The sequence below is a fragment of the Perna viridis genome, chromosome 13 (genome assembly GCF_037379345.1).
Source record: "Perna viridis isolate PV_CMFRI_1.1 ecotype Kerala chromosome 13, ASM3737934v1, whole genome shotgun sequence".
NCBI classification, from domain to species: Eukaryota; Metazoa; Mollusca; class Bivalvia; order Mytilida; family Mytilidae; genus Perna; species Perna viridis.
The window spans coordinates 27613535-27632891 of record NC_142457.1 but is presented as its reverse complement, the minus strand read 5'-3'; the positions used below and the strand labels follow the sequence as shown (position 1 = coordinate 27632891).

The window sequence follows — 19357 nt, the reverse complement described above, 5'->3', positions numbered from 1 at the left end:
GATCTAAGTAATCATATTTTGCTTACTAAATACTCATGTTATTATACCCCACGTGACAATGTTGTCGAAGAAATAATGTTTCTGGCGTGTCCGTCTGTTCATTTGACAGTCCTCTTTTTGTCATCACAATACCCCTTACTACCGAGCAGCATTTAGTGTGTAGTAAGTACATGTACATATTACCAAAAAACTTGTATTTTGGAAACTGGAACCTTAAAAGTTAGTTTCCTTATTCAAGTACATCTCTGGTCTGCATTTTCTCTCAATCTACTGGACTGAATTTCACGAAACTTAGTAGGTAGTAATGGCACAATGTGTTTCTTTTAGGTTGAATGTTGGTCTCCCTTTTTCTTTCAAATTTGATCTTTGCTGACTCCCACTCTAATCTGAAGTCTTGTGTCCGTCATTGGCAATTACTCTTTAACTGCATCGCGTATGCATGAATATGTTCAGATGAAACCGATGGGAACTTTATATTTAGATCAGACCTCGACAGATTTAGGTGTACATTTTTTTAATATTACACAACTTCTTGAGGAAAACATTAATACCACATGGCACTGGTGATAATTGGTTCTGTCACATACATGACAACGTCTTTGATGAATTAATTAATAATCAGTCGTTACATGTTCGTTATATCCCTGTCATCACTCATGTCAACACTCGACTTACGTACACTGTTGTGCAGATGAACTTTGTCGTTTCCACTTGCTCACGGCTGGAGACGATTTGAATTGAAATAGTATTTCACATGGTTCCCGAATTTTGTTTTCAGTGGTATATAAAATGATTTGGCTAGTTGAACATGTTCTATACGGAGTAGTTGAAATAAAATATTCCTCAATTTTTTTTTGTAACTTATAACAGAGGAACATTATGGAGTTCTTATCGGCTCTGAACATATACATGTATACACGATGCAGTTAAAGATTTATGACCAATTACAGATACAATACTTCAGATTAGAGTAAGAGTCGGCAAAGATCAAGTTTGAAATAAATAGGGAGACCAAAATTCAAACTAAAAGAAAAAACTATTGTTTTGCAGATTCCCCGTCAAATACCATGATTTTGTGTCCTTTTAAGGACAAAAATAAAGACAAAATAAGCATGTCAAAGCTGACTTTTAGGTAGAACGGTACTATTTCTCATTATAAAGGTTGGCCTTTTGTGTACCCTACTTAAGTAATACTTCCGGACGCAGTGATTGGACAAACTGTGCTGATACCCAAAATGTGTTTTTTTTTTAATTCCAGGCTCTAACATTATTATACTTTTAAAAAATTGCATTACATTTTTTTGGAAAACCCTTTTATATGAATATTATGATTTTTTTTAAAACTTATGTGTCATTCGCAGAAAAAGGGGGAGGAACTTTGACCCCACACATCATATGCTTAAAACACCAAAGAATCGAGACGGTTTTGCTATGACTTTGATCGCAATTTTAGTTAGAAAAATGAAGATATTACTGGAAAAAAAGTCAGTTTATAGCTCCGTCATTGTTTTAAAGGTGTGAATTTTTCAAAAGTTTCAATATTTTCGCCTATGGGAAATAAATAGTACCGTGCTACCTTTATCGCTACCATCTGTATTGGGTTGCCTACTCTAATTATCTTTCTTTGGATATATAGACATATTAACTAATGAAAAGAAACTACACTCACGCTACTAATGAATAAATATGCATCCTGGACGCCACCAAAACTGGAAATATTTACCAGGTGCACCGGTAGGGTAAACACCTTTGTATTTTTTAGAGACAGCTTGCCCAAAAGCACATGTAAAGTAAATTTAATTTGAATCAGATTTAAAAAAAAACATGTACACAGATTTATGTCGAAATAATGGACTTCAGTAGTGTACAAATATGGTTCATCTTTCAGGAAATAAACAACATTAAAATGACCCCGAAAGTTGTAAATAGAGTTACTATATATGGAAACAGCTTCATCATTTAATGTGGAGGGACCACTCTTCAAAGTTTGAAAATTAAGACGAGCAATTTGATCCGATTTCAAATGTCGTGAAGTGGCTGATGAATAAAATAAACTGGAGACAGGATATGTCTAGGATAAAAAGTTTTATTTGACCCTTCGTCGCAAAACTCTATTCAAGAACGAAATTCAGTGTTAAGAAGTTGTCAATGTAAAGAGCAAGCAGATATAGGTGGCACAGGGTAAATTTTATCTCACTGATTTTTTTGTTCTAACAAATGTAATGTATTATATATCATATGTATGTTAAAAAGTATAAAGTTTTATTAAATCGACAGTGGACGGCTTAGAAATTAATTTTAAAATTCACTAACAATACAACCTAATTTTGCTAAAATTCAATGTCTATGTTATTTGTCTTTAACCGCTGATGTTATTAAAAAAACTAACATTCAACTTTGAGAAAAGATACATTCGTGGTATGAAATCGATGATTTTTTTCTTTTAAAAACAAAATTTATCATGTGCCAAACATTGCCTGGTTTTTGCATGTACGCCCTCTTAATACTTTATTCTACCAATCGACAGAAGTAATAATTTATTACATAATTTCCGTATCATATACAAATGTAATAAAAAAGAGAGATCTACCTCGTCCCTTTTTAGTACCATTCTGTGTAATAATCAGGCAATGGACCGCACATCATACAAGTAATTCTCAATTTGGTTTTGTTGGCCTCAAATACATTCAATAAATCTATAAAACCACTGAAAAGCTATTTAATTTATCCAGAAGCATCTGCGACGTAGATATTTTTGACTGCTTACATTTGTATATATTAAGGAGAAATGCGAGAAAATTTTCCCGCCAATTTTTCATAGTGCATTTCAACTTAAATCCTAAAAAAGGCAAACTTCACTAACAATTTAATGTTTTTTTTTCTGAGGTTATGTGGTAAAATATTTCGATTGTGCAATCAAATCTCTGCATTTTGTTTTCTTCATGTGATACACCTTACAGATACTTTGCCTGATTCTTGGACAGTGAAGTACTTAATATTTTTTTCTTTATGAATTGGAATCTCCTGTCCGAAAAGTGGTGACACGAAGTACGCTTAAGTTTTAAGTACAAAACCAACGAATATACAAATTAAATGATTATCATGTTCTAAAGCATAAAAAATCTTATGAATAAGTTTAAAACCAAATTGGATCCGTTGACAGTTCATGATTAAGGACCTGTCATCTATAGGGTGGAAATAGAACCAAGATGAACAAATAGAAAACATATTAATACGTCTTGGCACGAATAAAAACTCGTCAAGGCATGCACGTGTCCTTGTGTGAGTGACTATACACAAAGAACCATTCCGAATGTTTATTAATTGGGAGCGTTAACCAAGATTCCCGAAAATATCGAAAGTTCGTACATTGTTTCTATAGAAGAGATAACGTTTGTCTGCATGCACTTTTCTTAATATCAATAGTTGTTCTTGTCACATAATTAAATATTGTAGTTGTCTAGATCATGCAAGTGGGGGTGTAGGGGTTGGCACTCCCCTTTTTATTGGAAAATTTGTCACATTCATGTGTAAAGTGTAAAATAATGTCCTAGCACCCCCTTTATTTCTGATGGACCTCCGCTGGCACCCCGCCCCCGTTTTCAAAAATATCTAGATCCAACCCTGCATGCCGTAATGAGTATTCGAATAGCATTTTTTCAGTTGATTGAATGCCTTTATCGGTTCGGCTGAACATTGTATAAATTGCTTATTTCTTGACCAATTCCAACTGCAATGGTAAAATTCAAAGTTTTTAACTTCATGGAATACTTTGATAAACGTGTTTTTTTTTCTAAAGATGCTAATTTTTTATTTTTATTTTTATTTTTTTTTTTTGGGGGGGGGCAGTTTTTAAGTTGGTCTAAAGTACTGTCCCAAATCAAATGTAATATTTTGGTTTTAACAATAACTACATATAATATATTGATCTGAATACGTTTATATGCTGAATCAGTACGTGCATTTATAGTCCTAATTTTGGACTTTTGAAAAATTATATAGAATGCACAGTATATTTCAAAATTAAAGGAGATAACTCTGTAAATGACACTCAAATACAATAGAATCTATAAAATTATTTAATTATAAAAATAAACATATGTAGCCTTTTTTGGGGTGTATCACATTTTTCATATTTTGCATGATTCTTACAAAGACAGGGTTCAAAGGTGCCAGGCGACAGTTTCACAAAAAGTCGTAAGTGTAAAATTGATCGTAAGTAATGACGTCATAAGAGAAAAAAAGCATTCTTACGTCATAACTTATGATCAATTTTACACTTACGACTTTTTGTGAAACTGACGCCAGAAACTGAGAAATAAAACTTTAAAGTTTGTTCAATTCATCAAAAGTATACTTATTGTATTCTTTGCAGTATTTTCTGAATATATACATTTTTGTGTAGTATTCCAATTTGCTTAGATTTGGAAATTTTTTTTATCCATTTTCATGTATGGTATTACATAATGGTTCATTTCAAATTACACGAAAATATACATACGGTCTTCATTCGCGTCTTTGCTGTGTCAAAAAATTAATCACATGTTATGTCAGAGTCGTATCTAGCTTAAATGAGGTGTCAAAAGATTAGCAAGGGGACCAATATGAATATTCTCCTTACAGCAGACAGATTGGAATGAATACTTATACATTTCTTCATGTAGACATAATATGAAGCGACTTGATAACAAAAATAAAAAATGTGAAATCTTATTTGGGGGTATATCACATTTTACAGAATTTGCATGATTTTTACAAAGGCTGCTACTTAATTTCTCCCGACGATGCTCATACGTGAAGACCAATGTATTAGTTATTTCAGTCCCACTCAGTCTGCAAATAAGTAATTTAAAATTTCAAAAAGTGTTTTCCGATAAAATTTCATCTCAACTAGAATGCGGTTGGCCTCGGTCAATATGTCTATCCATTGTTTTCTATTAAACAAGATATCACATGAAGTTGAGTGCCACGATTGTATAGCAGTAAACGTACACATGCACTATAAAAAACTTCCTTGATATATATATGAAATTAGAAGAATCAAAATCGATAAAAAGAACCAAAACAAAATTGGATGACAAAGCAATTACTGCACACAAGTTCTATCAGTAGCTATATATCCAAAAACAATCTCTTTTGTTTACATTTAAATTTACCTGCTTATTTGACAGGTGTCACAATCTTGAATTACAACTGATATTACAAAATCTGTACATATTCGATGCAATCTTTACAGTGAAGTGTAGATTTACGCAATACTCGGTATGTAAAGTGTTAATTTACAGATTTATATGCTACAATTTATATAAGCGACACTATTTAACTTTGTGTGAGAGTTGTAACACTAAACGATGTAAAAATGTTTTTCTTTTCAGCTGGTGTTAGTAAAACCTCCCGAATTTGGTGAAAATATTGCGACTAAGTCGGTCTTATTCAGCTGGATTTATACCTTGTTAGAAATCAATTTAAAGGTACGTTTTATGATATTTATACATCTATTTGCTTGAAGATGTACAGGTTTTGTTAGTTACATGTATGTATGTTTTAGTACGATCGTGGGTAATGAATACGACTCTAAAATATGTTATATTCAGGACTGAAAAAAACATGCTAATCATGTCATATTGACAAATGGCAAATGTGATTAAACATTTACAGTAATTACAAAACTAAATAAATCATCATCATCATCATCGTAAAGCTTTTGTTGTTCTAATGGACAATTAAAACACTGAAAGTGGGGTGTTGACCAATCTTTCTGGTCTTGCACGGTCGTTGTTGACTCTAAGCTTAATGGGCGGCTGTTGGTGGCGGAGCCAAGATTTCTGGATACATGATATGAAAAGCTTAGATAGTGTATGACTTCTAGACTTCATTAGCAAAGAAATGTCCGACTGTTAACACAATCAGCGGACGTAACATCATGTGCAGTAATACGTTAAAGTTTATTCACAATAAAAAATTTTCAAAAATGTTACCTTCTTTTGTTAAACATTTAAAAGTTCAAAAAATCTCCCATAATCCTTGGGTGGTCATTGCGTGTTCATTATTTCATTATCTACATTATCTGATGAACATGCGATTAATTCAGATGTTTTTAATCTAAATCAAATGTGCGTTTGCAAAAGGGGTTGAAAGTAATCGAGACCATATCGTTTCGTTGCAGATTTACCTCATGCTGATCTCGATCGTCTCATCGATTGAAATTCGTAGAAAAGCGAAAATTTGTTTCAGCTACATAATCCAATGGTTGAGATTAAGAGCATTTAAAACTGTTCTTTGAAATTTATTAACTGAATGTCAATGTCTCTGTTCACATGAACTTTGTTAGAAATTGAACTTAGTTACTCAATGATGCAATTTTATTAGTTATCGATGGGCGGATTTTTCACTTCGGCCCATAGATAATACGAACAATAAATTCGGACCATAAAAAGTACTTTTGACAATAGTATAGTTTTCTGTTTTGCCGACTTGCGTGTATTAAAAGCAGGAAATAGTTTTTAGGCGTTTCAAATTCTACAAATTTAATTTTCGTTTCATTGACCTAGTCAGCAAAGGTCAATATATTAAAATTCACTTGAAGTGACACGCAGTCATAGAACAATAGAACTCTGTCAAAGTCATTATATTTATTGACTGAGAAGATTAATATCTACTCCTTATCTGAAGAGACAATCTATCATTAAATAAAAACTGAAAGACAGCAAGGTTAAAAAGAAAGTAATAGAATTAAGGAAATTCGTGTAGTAATTTCTGAGTCTCCGAACTGACTCGTTTTCTTAAAGGTGGATTTGAAAAGGGTGTTCAAAAAGCGTGGTTCCAGTAAAAAAAGGGGTTTTCCGCTGTTATCTAACCATTTATTTTCATATTTTGGGAAAAAATCCGACAGGTCATGGGGCGGATCCAGGAGTTTAGATTAGGGGGCGCACATTTTAAATTTCGCCGAGCGGAGCGTGGCAAAAATTATTTTAGGTTAAATTTTTGAAATATTCTTCTAGAGTGGGCGCATTTTAGATATCTTTTGTGGTAAAATTAGCAAGAAATTAAAGTTCCAACCTAAAACCGCCTAAATTTACCCCTGACAACCCAAGCTTTGCAATTTTTTTTGGGGGGGAGGGGGCACGCCCGCCACGCCCTGCCTGAATCTGCCCCTGAAGGTGGGGGTCAAACCCCGGAATCTGACCCACCGCTGTTTCCTCTTGTCTCAACCTTACTTTTATCCGTGATTTTTTCTACGAAGCACTGAGCTGACGTATATGAGCGTCCAGCTGTCGATGTTATTGAAGAGAACAATTCTATACTAAGTAACTTCCGACATTTTGTCTCTTATCTAGGAATATCTATAACCTGTGTATCAAAATACGTTATTAAACAAACAAACCAATCCTCAGCCTTAAAGGTTATTTTTTCTTGATACGTTTTCTTCTGACGAATATATTAAGTTTTTTTATTAATTCAATTGTAATAAATATTAGGTGTTATGTTAAAAATAGGCTTGGCGATAACCCATACGACTAATTATCATGTCATTCAGGGGAGGTAATTTTCACGACTTGTCATTGAGCAGCGGTGTGCCATCCCAAGATCTTCAGCGAGGATCGAATATCCAATTCATTTTCAAATCCAAGGGAGAAATCATGTCAGATTACTTTTAAAAGAAATAACTATCACACAGGTGTAAAATAGGTAAATTAATAAGAATTTGATAAATTATGCAGAAAATTGATACTAACACCCCTTTAAAACAAGTGCAACTCGACCCTGTCATTATACGGACGAACAGGTGATTCCATTGTACACTTGTCAGAAGGGGTGATAGCCTGACAAAGCCGAGTGTCATTTGACATGTTAAACTTTATGTCGATTTATCATATATTAGCGAAGTCATCTGAAACTGGGTAATTTTGTCTGCTTCAAGTAGTTTCTCGCACAAAAGTTCAACACTCTGGATGAAATGAAAAGAACATTTTTCATTTTTTCCACAAAAATGGTGATGCTATACATAATAAAATTGCATGTTTATACATAACCATCGCCATTGTCGTCATCATCATCTTGCATTCCCAGCTTAGTCTTATTATGAGTTACCGGTCTTTTAGGGAGAGAAATTAATGACCGGTAACTCAGGTTTGAGATCATCATCATCATCATCATCATCATGTCACCTTGATGTTGATTTGTGTACGTTTTGGGTTTAATTTCAAATTTCCCCGTGACCGAGTCGGCGGAAGTATAGAAATAAATAAACAAACCATTTAAATAATCCCCTATAATTCCACTGTTATCATGTCAAAACTGCACTTCGAAATTAGACTTCGTTCTTAGTCATGCTTTACTTTTTGTTTAAAAACAACTTTTTTTATATATTGAACAGGTACGACTTTAAAACTCTTGATCCGAAAGTTTTGATATCTAATAAAATGTCAGAGATTACACAATTCACTTTTTTCTGTTTTGAATTGAACTGTTTGACAACTTAATTCACATAGGAAAGCTTTTAATTTCGAAATGAAAATGTTCTTTGTTAAATTTCTTTAAAGACCAATGTCATAAATTTGAAATGTGGAACAAGTCATTGATCTCAGTACTTTATCAAGATGGCAATTCGACAGTATCGTCATTATTAAACTTTGTTAAATTCCTTCCTACAATGTTGTCGAGTTATCTACAAATCTTGAGTTCCTATCTGATATGACTTTAAAAAATTCTCGCTGAATTAAATAAGAAAAATGTCACTATGAACAAAAGAGGCGTTATCAACAACATATGACGGTTCTACAATTCAAAAAAAAATTTACACATCGCACGCCAATCATTTCGCACGAAATTCGTTTCATTAAATTTAGTTTTGAATAAGTATATTACTGTACTCTGGATTAAGAGAACAAGCATGACGTTTGTGTAATAATTACATGTACGCGTCACTATGGTTTAACAGTTACTAAATCCGGAAATTCCGAAAAAAAAAGAAGGATGCTCCAGTGATGTCAAGTTTTTTTTACGTTTCGAGCATACAATGCAAGAGGAGTCGCTTACTTTGGATCCACATAGCAGATTTCTAAGTTTCCATTTCAACCGTATAGGCATGCCACGCATGCGTCGTCTGTTTCAACTGTTGTCCTACATTGTATGAATCACATGACGTTTGTTTGTTTGTTTGTTGGGGTTTAACGCCCGAGCAGCAATATTTCAGCTATATTCAGGCGATAAGAATCACATGACGAAGAACAGTATTGTAATAGTTAGCGAATGGTTTAAACTATTTCAAGTTGTATTTTATATTACCATTCTATCATTGGTCGGGTGGGAGATATAGAGTTAACTTCATCTCTTCGTGTATCTTTCTACAGCAAAAGGCGAATTGCTTTTCATGAAGATTCATATAAACAGATGGGTATACATCATGCGTGGTAGAAGCTTGTCATTGTTGAATACTTGGAAGGGAAGATAACTCAGGATTAGGGTTTTAGAATGAAATGTACATATATGATTACATGCAAGCAGTAGAATCCCCTGTTCAGGTTTTCACTGTTCTACCAAGGGGCTTAGGTTTTTCTATAAAATTTTCTAAGCTTGAAATAAAAGCAAACGTCATCTTTACTTGTACATTGTATTGCCGTTCAAATCATTAATTCGTAAACTACAAAACATATTATAAATATCAGGAATACAATACATAAATAATATTTATTTGGAAAAAAGTCCTCCAACTGTCAATAAATTAATCAATTAATTTATACTGCAAAGGAACGGGAGAGGTGGCAGGGTAAATAAACAAAACTCAAGTATCCGAAAAAAAAATTAATCAAGAAGTGAAACCCAATGGAACCCAAGAGAAATATTAATATAATATAGTACTATTACAACATAGAAAACGTAGTAAATCATTGAATTCTCTGGAGTGAACAATGACTAAAATTCTCAAAAACTAGTATCCCTAAAATCTACATGTGTCTAGGTCAAACTGACTGAACTATACCGAAATCGAAAATAAATTCGAACCGTGATTTCTCCATCTCGCTAAATAAAAGATTTTCAAAATAGAAATAATTACACAACTAAGTCTAGAGTTGCAAAAAAGAGGGCAGTTTTCAAATATTCAAAAAAAGATAATAATTTTCAAAAAAGAATAAAGCCCTGTTAGAGTGAAGATAATTAGACTTGTTTTTGGCCAAATATTCGGTTCATTACAAACAAACAATATTGTTGTATATAACGATGTTGGGTCTGATCAAAACTGTAATGTAATTGTAAAGTGCAATGTAATAATTGAAAGACAATAAAACTGCCATAGCACAAAAAATCATAAACATTTTTTTCCTGATAAATAGAAATCCACTCGATCTAACACTTTAAGTCGAGTGCATCCTTCAAAAACAAAAGATTATGTCAACTATTTAACGTTTTAAATCACAGAGGTTTATTTATAAGCCCTCTATACGTTACAGGCAAGGTACACAATTGGTTGTTGAAAATATTTGAAAATCTATAAATGATTTTCGATGACTTGTGCATGGTACGTCTTTGTTATGACGAAGTGTGTTGTATATAGGCAACTGAGAACGTTGGAGCTCATATAGCGTACACAATCTATAACTCAACATTTTTCAAATGCATTAATTGTAGTTGTTGGGTTCGTGGTTTTCATAGAATATCAAAATATCAACTTGATTTGACAAAATATAGACTGAGTATTTAATACGCGTGTGCATGGAAGCACGCGCGCCCCTGAAAACACATTCAGGAAAGCCTAGTTGGTTTTGCCAGTCTCAAAATTTCAACTGCATCATACGTGAATACCAGATTCGTAAATATTGGTTTTAGTGGAGTTCTTGGAATGTCGATCGTTTATATATATATATATTTGAATTCCTTAGTTATTTTCAAAATTTTGCTTTTAAATGAATTTGACAAAGACACGTGAAGATAATAAATGTCCCTTTATTGATAAATGTAATATTTTTCAGTGTTTTACACTTAATAAAACTGCACCTGACCATGCAGGGTAAAGAAATATCGCTTTGCTTTGACGAGGTTGTCAGAAAAATTGTAAATCTCAATTTAACCGTTTCGACTATTATTTAACACTTTTTAATTTCTTTTTCTTATGTGAAATGAACACGCATACCTGTTGAAAATTTAAACCCTAAAAGTTTTAAACCTAAAAACATAATGAGATTTTTACATATATAAATAGGTTGTGTCAGTGTGTAAATTTTCGAAAAACAAAATCTATTTTGACACGCCATTTGTACAATATAAAACAGCCAGTACGTCTGCTAATAATCTGATTTTCGACAAGCGAAAACAATTTTCCGTTTAAAGCAATGGAATCGGTGGACCAATTAACTCTATCGCACAAGATGAAACACTTTTGGCACGTGTTTTCACCATTCTGTAGGCCTGCATTTAATCCCCACAAACATGTTTTCTTTTTTGTCACATCCCAAACGACATTCCCCGCTTAAAATAGTGTCTCAATACTCATTTTAGTGATTTCAAAGGACCAAATAAGTTATCATATATATATATATATATATATATATATATATATATATATATATAATATTTATTTTTGTTGTTGATTTGTTTTACCTTACAGATCTAATACTTAAGTAGCACTCCAGCTAAGAATAATGCAAAATGTAATACACGGTTAGAAAAATTATATAGAATGCCCTGTAGATTTCAAAATTAAGGGAGAAAACTCTGTATATGACACTAAAATACCAGGCGCGTAGCTGCCGTTAGGCAAAAAAGCTTTTATCTGCACTTAATTTTGCCAATTTTTTTTGGGAGATAAAATACATCCAGGAGAGGCATAAATGATGCTCTAAAACGCTATCTCCGCGGAGCTCCGCCCTGGACCTGCTGGGGGCCCCCAGACCCCCTGCCGTAATTTTGCCTACACTTCAATTTGGCCTCAGCTACGCGCCTGAATACAATAAAATCTATAAGATTTTCAATGTCAATTATCTGCTAAGAGCAGACAGATTGGAATAAATATTTACTCATTTCATAATATAGACCCATAAAACAACTTAATTACAAAAATAAAATATGTAGCCTTTTTTAGGGTGTATCACATATTACAGAATGTGCATGGTTCTTACAAAGACTGTTACTTAACTAGATGGATTATCCTAATTTTTTTCTCAGAGATGACCTTGAACAAGCATTCTGTAAGGCTTTAGATAAAAAAAACATAGTTCACTGAACTTCATTTCGAGATCACCCAATTTTTTTCTTGTAATAATAAAAAAGTTACAATTCCTATTACATTTCTATAGAACATTCCCCCCTTTAAAAGCAATGTTTTTATCTACCTTAAAAGGAGATTTTCACCCAACTTATGGATGTAGACCTAAGGTAAGGGACACAACTCTTACAAATCATTGGAACGTTTGTATTCAGCATTTTACATCAATTTCATGTAAGCATCAAAGTAACTTGGACTGATTTCATTCTGTTTCAAATGAAACCTTGCAGCTCTTTAGTGAAATTGATTGTGATACATATTACTGATTTCATGAGTTATGTCCCTTACCCTAGGTCTATCTCCTTAATAATTGCCATGTTGTTTACATTATAATTATTCATATACATATATATGTGCTTCATATATAACAGTTCAACATGCATTTCCTTATAAGTATGGCACCGACTTTAATTGTATTAAAGTTACCAATTATTCTAGCCTTTAATTGTATTAAAGTTACCAATTATTCTAGCCTTTTTGCTTTAAACATGGGAGGGATATTCCAAATGCATGCTGATTTTCAAAGATCTTTGTTTTCTGGTCACGGATTAACATCCTTACAGTACAATCCCCTGGTGTCTCCTGTAGAAGGGCTACCTACACGATGTCAGTTCTAGTTAAGACACAGGAAGGATATTTATTTATTGTCCATTGATCGTTGTATATTGTTCGATCGATAAGTGATCGATTAATAGATCTAAACAATCAAATACTATTCCATTGATAATTGATCGATGATCATTTTGATTCAGTAGTTATGTCGGGATAGGTTTATTCCAAAAAATCTTTTTGAATAATTTAAAGACACATTTGTGTGCATCTTGCTCATTGAAAATACATACTTTTGTATAATTTTGCAAGATGCCAGAAAAGAACGATCCGTGTAATAGGTTTGATCTACCTTAAGTACACTTTGCTATCTTAAGAGATCGAATGCTAATCCAGGATTTTGTAGACGACTTTTTTTTTCTTCTATTAGACCCTCCTTAGATTTAAAGTCAAAAACGTTATACGTGTTGCTCTATCAAGTAGCTGTCTTTGTAAGAATCATGCAAAATCCGAAAAATGTGTTACATCCCAAAAAAAGCTACATTTTTTTAACATTTTTTTTTATTTTGTAACTAAGTTGTTTTATGGGTGTATATTATGCGGTGTGTAATTATTCATTCAGATCTGTCTGCTCTTAGGAGATAATCAACATTGAAAATCCAGTAGATTCTATTGTATTTGAGTGTCATATACAGAGTTATCTCCCTTAATTTTGAAATCTACAGTGCATTCTATATAATTTTTATCTCCTATGAGCACGGGTTATATGAAAAACCAAATGTTAATTTCTGTTTACTAAAGCATTTTAAAAAAATATCAAAATAAAAATGTGTAGGCTTTCCAACCATGTATCACTTTTTGCATGATTCTTAGCTGGAGTGCTACTTAAAGTCTGATCTAAGAATGCTTTTACATGTAGTTAATGTTCCTAATTGATATGTTTTTGTTATCAATTTTTCAACAAATTAAGTTTATTCCTTATGCCATTTTATCGTGGCTACTTCAGTTTTGATTGAGACAAAAACCTAATCCGTTAGATGGTTGTAAGTGTCTTCTTTACTCTAAAGAGATTTCCTTGAACACGAAACCCTGCAGTCATATATGTGCTAATATTTTGTTTTGGCAATACTTTGTAGCACAATAATTTGCGATGTGTTTGTTATAATCAATTGTTTCTGTCGTTTAAAAAAAAGTATAGACTCTTTTATGTTAAGTTGGTGAGCATGCTCAATATACGCTTCCGCGAGATAGAGCTTGGATAGAACAAAAGAATGTTCCTCGTGGAAGTGTGCATTGAGCATGCTCTATGCATGTAGTGGCAACTGTACATCAGAGGCGGATCCAGACACTTCGAAAAGGAGGGATGCCAGCTGGGGTTCCTAAAAAGGGGGACATCATTTGCTATTTTAGTCAATTATACACATGAGAATGACAAATTTTCCAATAAAAAGGGGAGTGTCTGCACAAAATCCAGCGCCCTAGACCACGCGACCAGCTAGGCTATATACATGTATATTATATAGCCTAGCTGGTTGCGTGGTCTAGAGCGCTGGACTTTGTGCAGGCGGTGTTGCCATAGATGTCATAGCGGTTCGAGTTCGAGTCCCGCTGAGGGAACTACGAAAAATTCGTTGAAGCTGTTATAAAAATGTATGTCATGCCGACTAGAAAAGATGTGTTCGTTATCTTTATAATGTAGTTAAATTTACTCCAATTTTATTTAGATTTTAGTTTAAGTACAATGCGTTGTTGGTGTTTTTTTTTCCTAAAAAACAAATATTGACCTTTTTTCGCAATTTGCGGGGCAGTCGATGAGCATGCGTAACAAGTACTTCCGATAGGTAGCGCTTGTGGTAGAACAAAGGATGTTTCCAATTTTTAAGTGGAAATGTATATTGGACATGCACAAAAACTACCCCGCAGTAAATGTATATAAGTCTTGATTTTCGTCAACCTCACTGACCGACCATCTGACTGTTTGATAACAGTCGGCCACATCATCTGACAATGAGTTGATATAAAGTTGAGCTGATGTCTTTGTTATTACGTGTAACAATGCGTTTGGATTATAGTGAGCAGTCGAGCAAACTAAGTAATAGAAAAAGTTTGTAAACAATCTAACAGACCTTGTTTTGCATGCAGTTATTATGTAACGCGGGAATCTGATTACTTCATTAGACCGTTTGTTTTATTTAAATTTGAATAGCAGAAAAAGGTTTAAACTGCCAGACTGATATTTTGATAAAGCAATATTACACTGAAATGGTATATATTAAGAAATACGGGAAAATGAATTATCTTTCAAATTGTTTTAATTTCTGTATTGCGATAGGACATTTATCACTTTTATACCTGAGTATTTAAGTATAACTTAGTAAAAAAGTTATTGAAATTAAAAATCAATTTAAAATAATGGAAACATTCATTGCAATGAAAGATATTGTTGATGTCAGCGGTTCGAGATATCAGTAGAAATGTCCTGGTACCCATTTTGATTATTCAATGGGTGGTATCAGTCGCATATATGTAAGCGATTATAATCTCGCGTGTCTAAAGAAAGTGAACTTCGATATTTTGAATATACCACATTCCTTCCAAATCCTTGATGACATGTGCCACTGTCACTTAAACCGTAATCTTTACATTTGTGACCTCCATGTGAAACTCTGGACTATTGATTGATCGATTATAATGAACATAGGTCCCAATAGTCTGACTCGGTGTAGGCCAGATAAACATCTCCACGGATAGATCTACCGCGATTTACCGTAATATTAATAGTTTTTATTGTGTAACATTTACAAATAGCTGGCATAGAGAGTTTTGTAATGGAAATGAAATGGAGCTTGTCATATACAGTATTGACTAATGCACTGTTATCCAATTATATGTTGTTATCGGGTTTCCTCTAATATAGTAACTTTATGTGCCATTCTCGAGTTTCTTCGAAAACATTGTCCTTCAGCTTAAAATAGTAATCGGCTTATATACACAAATGTCATATATAAGTTTCATTTTATTTATGGAAATTTTTGGAACGGTTGTTACATAATTGTGCCATTTAGTCACTCCTAAGAGCAGGAAGGATTGAAGATACAAGTGTGTCGATGGATTCGTCGTCCCTCCGTCTGAACTTTTATATTTCGGCAGATATTTCTTTTTTTTATTTTATTGACATAATAACATATATAGTTATCCTAGTTTTTTTTTTTTTTTTGCATATTTATACACCCACAAAACTTTGTTAACTTGATCAACATATTGTTCCTAAGGACAAGAGAAAACATATACTTGTTGGAGGTTTTTGCCACACTCTTTTCCGAAATAGAGGGTTAAAATGGGAAAATAGGTGCTATCATTAGAATTGACAGGAAAAACTTACTGTTTATCCGATTTCTATTATTCAGGTATCAATTTGTTCGTTTTGAAATTCTGTTTTTTTTTTAACCCTTAGAGTAAAGGAGTACATAATTTGGACATCCCCCCAAAAAATAAAAAAAAAATAATCAAAGCAAATGCGATCGTACATGTATATTGGTATCATGGCGATGTCTTCACCATCGCCTGTAGATACTTTGTTTTCGTGCGATAACTGAAATTGTGGTTGACCAGTTGTTATGACATTTTGATATGATTTCACTATCTACTAAAGGAATGTCCCTATTCAATTTTGGATTTGTAGCCCCTGCCGTTTTAGAATTAGGGACCAAATAGGGTAAAAATATGTGATATATTAAAACCCTTGAAACGTTTTGGTTCGGTTTCAATAATTTTATTGGATTTCTTAAGAAAATCTCTGCCTTCTTTTTGAATCAGATTTCAGATTTCTCTTATGGTTTTTGTGTTATAAGGGGTCAAAGGGGCGACTTTTTGTGTGGATCTGATCTTTGAAATATTTATTTGAATTTCAAATTTTGTGCAATAAAGTGTCCAAGCAAGTTGTTGTGCCCATAATGTTGTGTAAGTCCCTATGCTTAAATGTGTCAAAAACTAATATTGTGTCTCCCAATTGCCCCAACTGTTCAGGGTTCGACCACGGCGGTCATATCATGCTGCGCTATAAGAAGCTGTTTATTGACGTTGGTTTGTAGTTGTCAGGCGCAGCGCATCATTATGTGATAACACGAAAGGGACAAAAGAAAACACCACACTTCGGCTTTAAATGTAAATGTACGTACAGACGAACTTACTTAGGGGAATTCCTGGTTGACCATCCTGAAGTCATGGGCCTCGTTTCAATGAAACGGGAATAACTAGAATTACTTTTCTTTCATGTGACCGTAGGTAATATATACCAGGAGTTAAGAAATTAATTACTAGAAACCTATTATATATCTAGCACTATTCATAAAGGACATATGTGATCGTGTTATTAAAGAAAGTTAATATTCTATATCGTTCCAGACAGTCAGCTATTAGATAAATACCGAATAAGTTATTAATTTTGGGTCTCATATCCAAAGATGGTGATTAAACCTTTGAAATAGAATGCTAGATTTCTCCCGGCGTCTATAAACTACGGATTTTTTTACTCGCTAAAAATGGCTTCCCGTTCCGAACACACCTGGTGTCTTCTTATACATAATTGACTTTTATGATAGATTTTCTTTCGGATGATGTTGTAAAGATTTACCTTATTTTCCTTTAGAATATTCTGAGATTCTGCTTTTTAACAAATTAGTAGTTTCCAGAAACTTGATTTGTCATGAATATGAATTTTAGAGGCTTCTTGAAAAAAGATTCAATGCGTTATGAAACTAAATGCCAAACCTGATAGTTTACCCATTTCTACTAGTAGTTAAGACTGCAATTACATGTATCAGTTTGCCAATTTTGTTGGTCTTTTGAACAAAAAAATGTTTTTGCCTTTTTAGAATCTTTGATCATCCCTCTTTGAAGAAACTTTATAAGGATCAATCTTCTTTTTTTTTCTTTTCGTTCAGTTATGTCTTTTTGTTTGGTTTTAAATTTCATGCAGCGTTTGTTTCATAGAAGTTGTTTTTATTCACTCAACAAGGACCTTTGCAACGGTATAAATGATGTATTGGTCGGTGATTTTGTTTTCTTCTGAGGTATTGCTAACTGATTTAACCATTCAGTCAGAGTTTTCTCTACTATCTTGCTTACTTTATCAGGTCATTTTGTCGATTTTGCCGAGATATTGATACATTTATATATCATATATTTAGATTAAAATATAAATATAACTTTTTTGTATAAACATTATAAATGTTTGTTTAAAACCTGTATGGTCTACTCTATATCGTATACCCTACATGTATATCACACCTCTAGACCTATATCACATACCATATATCACACCCTAGACCTATATCGCATACCATATATTACATCCTAGACCTATATCCCATACCATATTTCACTCCCCTAGACCTATATCGCATACCATATATTACACCCTAGACCTATATCGCATACCCTACAAATGTATATTTTTACAGACCATACTTGAAGCAAGGTTAAAATGTATGATATAATGAACATGACATGTCAAAACCTGTACCACATGCTGTATCAACCCTCGACCTATATCAACCTCGCGGGCCGGTGGCCCTCAGGGTGATATAGAGGCTTGTGGTTAATACAAAATGTGATACATATTTTGATATATATAAATATTCAGTATTCACAGTTCTATGAAAGCACTACTCGAAGATTGTGGACTACATATATCACAGAAATAGTACGACGAACCATGAGGTTTGCTATTCTACATGTATCTAAATCAACGACTCGTATACATCTTGCACAAACTAGCCACGTTTGATCATTAACAGATCTAATTGCCGTCTGATTTGAACTTCCGGTATGCCTGTCCAGAGGACATACCACCCATTTCCGGTGTTAATTGCGTGACTTGGACATTGCTTTTTATTGTTCGCCTACTAAAGTTACCCGAGTAATTCGGACAGTTTCATTTGAGAAGTAATGAGCGTTGTAATTAAGTTTAATATCAGCGTGGACATTTTGAAGAGCAGACGACATCATTACTGTGTCGTCTGGCTTCCTGTGCATTGTCTATCCAGATGACAGAACAAAATGTCAGTCCTAATTTCTACGTTAATTTGCTGTAGTGTGTGTCACAAAGCCGATTGAAATGCTTTCTAAATGACATCAGTTAAGAATTAATGGTTTGATTTTCATCATATTGACGAATGCCATGAAATTCGATTTCCACGAGACATTGATCGACATGAATTATTCCTGGTTCCTTAAGTTGAAGTGGCCTTACAACGCAGGAACAATGCCGTTACAAATAAAAACAGAACAATGCTTTAATGATGAACATGACTTAGTTAATCATTTATTATTTAATTATTCAGCTTTCATACTTTTAAAATCTGCTCTTGATTCGTCTATAAAATAATCTTCTATTGCAGGCTTTCAATTAAATATATTTCAAAACCAGGACAAGAATGTCTAAATTGTTAATTCAGAAGGGCCATCATTCAAATAATGTCATGTTGTGAGCGTGTTGTTCATTTTTACAAAGTTCTTCAGTATAATGTCTTGTCATTCGACGCC

At 33.3% G+C, this 19357-nt stretch overlaps 1 protein-coding gene across 12 annotated transcripts in view; it reads left to right on the top strand.

Moving 5' to 3' along the window:
- The window catches only part of LOC148600181 (frizzled-5-like), a 52564-nt gene that overhangs the window by 15592 nt on the left and 17615 nt on the right, over positions 1 to 19357 (top strand). For 5 of the 12 annotated variants that reach the window (XR_015918164.1, XM_088559317.1, XM_088559321.1 and 2 more), the window contains exon 2: positions 5376 to 5471. The gene's annotated coding sequence lies outside the window, so the exon portion shown is untranslated. Of the gene's footprint in view, positions 1 to 1888; positions 2182 to 5116; positions 5263 to 5375; positions 5472 to 18455; positions 19351 to 19357 lie in introns of those variants that run through there. The other 7 variants (XM_088559320.1, XM_088559324.1, XM_088559316.1 and 4 more) reach the window with 5 other exon arrangements.